We start from the raw sequence: 4261 nt of genomic DNA, 5'->3' as shown, positions 1-4261 counted from the left end.
CCAGACGTGGGCCCTGCTCCCCACCCCCGCATGCGGACCCTAAAATGAAAAATTATTTAAAATTTAAAAAACAAAACAAACAAACAAAAACAGAGTGTACAGGGAGGCTGCAGGGGCCGGGGAAGCGCGGGCGGAGGGAAGCCAGGTAGAGTTGCTCCCGGACACCCTCCTGCGTGCGCACACCCACTTCCCCTCTCCGCCGCCGCCGCGCTCGCACCCCGCGTGCGGACGCCGGGGGCCGAAGCAAAAGCCCTGAGGCCGCGGCTGCGCTCGGGAAACTTTGCCCGAGGAGAGAATGGCAAAGAAAAATCACCCGAAGTTGAGAGCTGAGCCTCCAACTTACAGCTACGCGGCAGGCAAGGGGAGGCGGGAAGGAGCGCGCGGCGAAGCAGAGTCCAGCTCAAGTTTGGAGGGTTGCGGGTCCGGAAGGGCAGCGCCGGGGCCTTCGGGAGCCCGAGCGGCCTGGAGCGAGGGGGCAAGGGCGAGGGAAGCGGTGCAGACCAGGGCCGAAGGGCCGGGAGGGCGCCCCCCAGGCCAAGCAGGGGGGCCGGGGATCTGAACGTCCCGACAAACGATAGGGTCTGAATGCAACTGGGAGCAGGGAGTCGAGGCTCTCAACGGTCGCGGAAAGGGAGAGAAAGGCCGAGGAATAAAAAACAGGGAGCCGGACTCGGGGCAGGTTCCAGCTCCGGGAGTAGAGTGCCCGGACCCAGGGCGAGGGAGGCGCCGAGGCGTCCACCTCAACGGAGCTGCTGCCGGCCAGAGGACAAAGCCCGGGCAGTCCCGGGAGTGCCAGTCCCTGGGAACTTGCTCCCGGGGCCGCGGGAGGTCCCCAAGCTAGGTCCCAAGGAAAGACACACCCCCTCCCACTCCAGAGCTACTGCAAAAGCACCGAGGAATGGCAAGAAAGTGTTTCTTACGGGCAGAGCACAACTAGTCCAGTGCTGTTACCCGGGGAAAGAAAATGGGGAATGAAGAAAGAGCGACTGGCTCGCGGGAGCAGCGGGGAAGCCGCAGTGATGGGGTGACAGCCCCGGGTCAGCGCCACGCTCCCCGGACGCCCCGGGCGGAGCCGCACACCCCGGAGCCCGCAGCCCCCCTTCTGGCCTTTCTGCAGACGTTCCCAGGAAATTAGGGAAGACCTGTTGGAAATAAACCCCTGTCTCTTTAATGCGCGCGCGCGCGCGCTACTGCTGTCAAAAAGCGGGCTTCACTCTGGCGTGGGATACTTTCAGTTTTACGTAAAATGTACAGCAACAGCACCCCCTGCGATTGGAAAGTTTATTCAGAAACGTGCCCGCAAAGTCCCCCGGCGTCCCCCGCCTCCCAGCCTCCCCGCCTGCCTGCGCCACCCTGTAGCCTCAGCCGACGCCGACGCCGAGACCGCGCTGCGATTCCAGATCCGGAAGGGCACTGGGGGAGAGGAAAATGGACTCAGGTCCAAGGGAGGCGCGGAGGGTGCAGGGTGGAGGCGGAGAGCCGCGGCCCGCGACACTCCGAGCTGCAGGTGGACGTGTGTGAGTGTGTGTCTGCAGAGCGAGGAGCCTTCCTTCGCTCTCCTCCAAGCGGCTCCACAGCCCCTTGTGTCTTCTCTTCCCCCTCCTCAGTCTAAGGGACGTCGTTTTCGTAAATTCACCTACCCGGCGCGGGGCTTTATTGTTTTAAGCTAGCGCCCCGGGCTTGCATGCGCGCACCCATCTCCGAGCCGCGCCGGCCAGCGGCTGTTTATTCATATGTTGCCTTCATAAAGTTTCAAACCCATTAGAAAATAACTGATTTGCCTAGCTCGGCGAAGCTTCGGGCCCCTCTAAGGAAGAAAAGGAGGTTTTGATGCTCAACATTAGGAGAGATGTGGGCTGGACTGGGTTTGTGTAAATATGGTTTGTTGTTACTGTTTTCCTCCAGTTTAAGGGGGGAGAAACTAAAACCCTGTTTAAGAAGCAGGAAGATTCACTTGCAGTAAAGCTCTGTAGCGTGTGCGTTACACCATTTCCCCTTTTTCACGAGTTCTTCAGAGCAGGTCAGCATCTCTTTTCCACTACTGTCTATTTTTTTGTCTTGTTCCACTAGCCTTGGAGCGACCAAAAGAATGTTATTGCAGGGCAGGGGTGGGGGGAGCGGGACGTGGAGGAGAATGGTTGGAGGGAAGGTGAGGAGAGGGAAAAAAAAAGTACAACTGGAGGCCTTTGAAAAATAAATAAAATAAAAGCCCATTCAGGTAACAATAGTGAGTCAGTCAGATTCTTTCGGAACCGAGCTTTTCAAATTTAAATATTTTTCCCATCCCTCCATAAAAGTCCATATATAGAAAAGGTATATAAATGGGTGAATGTGTGTTCTGGAAATATATATGTATGATTTATATATAATGGTGTGTATAAAGCTTTTCAGGGTTGGCTGTAGTGTAAAAAGTAATGACTTTATTACCTCTGAAAGGTTCTGTGGTTCACATTTAACAGTCTTCTGAATTACAATTCATTACACAATTGTGTGCTAAAACCGGCACCCTATCAGGGCCGCTATCTGTGGTTATTTCCAATAAATAACTGGCAACATTTTATTGATTTTCTTTTTTAAAAAAATCATAGCAAATTAGGCACTTAGTTACAAGTAGGTCTGCTATGTTCCTGCACTTGTTTCAGATTCCAGGGGGTCCTTCCGAAACCACATGTTAAAACATAACATTTCAAACCCAGTTTTGCAGCTGCTTTCCCTGGGTACCCATGGAGAGGTAAGTAGCGACGTTTCCACCATTAACATATATTTAATTTCACCATCATAAAATGCCCAGAGTGAAATAGGAACTGCCCTCCACTCCCGCCCCTCCCCCAGCCTGATTTCACCCAGTCCAGAAAACCAGGGCTGTGTATCGGCATTTGATTCCCTCCTCGTCGCGGACCCCCACTCGCGGTCCCTCCTGCTCGCCCCTACGAGTGACGCCCCCTCCCTCATTGCTACTGCATGCTCGCTAAAGCGCCCAAAACTGGGGGAGGGGGAACGTTTCTATGTGTGTTTAAAGAAATAAAAATGTGTTGTTTTAAGAGCTTTGAAAATATTACGTTAAGTATTGATTAATGATGCAGGTGGGTTTGTAGAGGGGTGAAAGGTCACTTTAAACGTGCACACTTGGATACACAATAAGTATATTTACTTTCCAAAAGTAGCTTTCAGAAAACAATAAATTATGACAACGTTAAAATTATTTTATGGCCGTTTGGTTAACTTCATTTGGAGCTGTAGAACCTTTGCTGATTCCACTGAGGAGCTAATACGCTCTGTGGGCTCTTTCCCAAACCTTTGGTGACGACACGGCGTGTAAACTCCAGGCCAACAGACGACCCCTCCCCTCCCCTCCTCCCCCTTTCTATCTTGCCCGCGGAGGACACTCCCCAGGACTTCCTGCAGTATATATTCTGCCTCTGATCTCGTACTTAATAGCCAAGTCCTGTTTTATGCTTTATAATGTGTTGACAAGTTTTCTAACAGACTTTCTGAAATAATGCACATATATTCACGTCGGTTAGAAACCCACCGTATTTTTAGAGTCGAGTAGATCTATACCCTAATGCAGTGAGAGACTGTAAATCATAGAGGATTTCATAGTCCTTTCAGTAGTTTTCGGTATGAAGTATGAGCCGCGTGGCCTCCAGACGTAACCTTTTAGAAAAAAAGACAGTGCTTTTATTTTATGGTGTAAAGTGCTTTTAGCTCCAGGGCTCTGAACGTGAATGTGGTCAACAAACAGCTCCAAGAGGGAGACTTAATATAGTCCCAGCCCTCGTGCGGAGGATCGCCTGGCACGGGGGACTCGGGATGAGCTGGAGAATGAAGGGTTAAAAGGTCTGATGGAAACTACAAGATTCAAATAAAATATTCACTGTCTGCCTTTAGCAGGAAACACCTTTATAGCCTTAAAGATAAATAAATGAATGACTGAATGAATGGTTAATACAATCGCTCCCACCTTGCTTTTACTTCATTCTTTTTTTTCTTCCTAATGTAATTTCAGAAAATAAAGAATGGGCAGTCATCTTGGTAAAAATAAAACTTAGGTTTGGGTTCATCACTTGGCATAGGTTTTGGGGTTCTTAAGGGTGGGAGTGCTAGGGTGTTGTTAAGACAAAGGAAAATTAATTTTAAAAAGGAAGGGAGGTTGTGCTTGAGGAAGGGGGTGGGCTTTGTGTGGGGGCCCCAAATTGAAAGGTGAGCATGAGGGCCACAGTCCCCTCTTCTCCCCAGCCTTCCTCAGCCTTGACCCCCC

This window comes from Neophocaena asiaeorientalis, unplaced genomic scaffold, assembly GCF_003031525.2.
Source record: "Neophocaena asiaeorientalis asiaeorientalis breed wild unplaced genomic scaffold, Neophocaena_asiaeorientalis_V1.1 scaffold100, whole genome shotgun sequence".
NCBI classification, from domain to species: domain Eukaryota; kingdom Metazoa; phylum Chordata; class Mammalia; order Artiodactyla; family Phocoenidae; genus Neophocaena; species Neophocaena asiaeorientalis.
The sequence above is the reverse complement of the archived record's forward strand: the minus strand, read 5'-3'. Positions refer to the sequence as shown.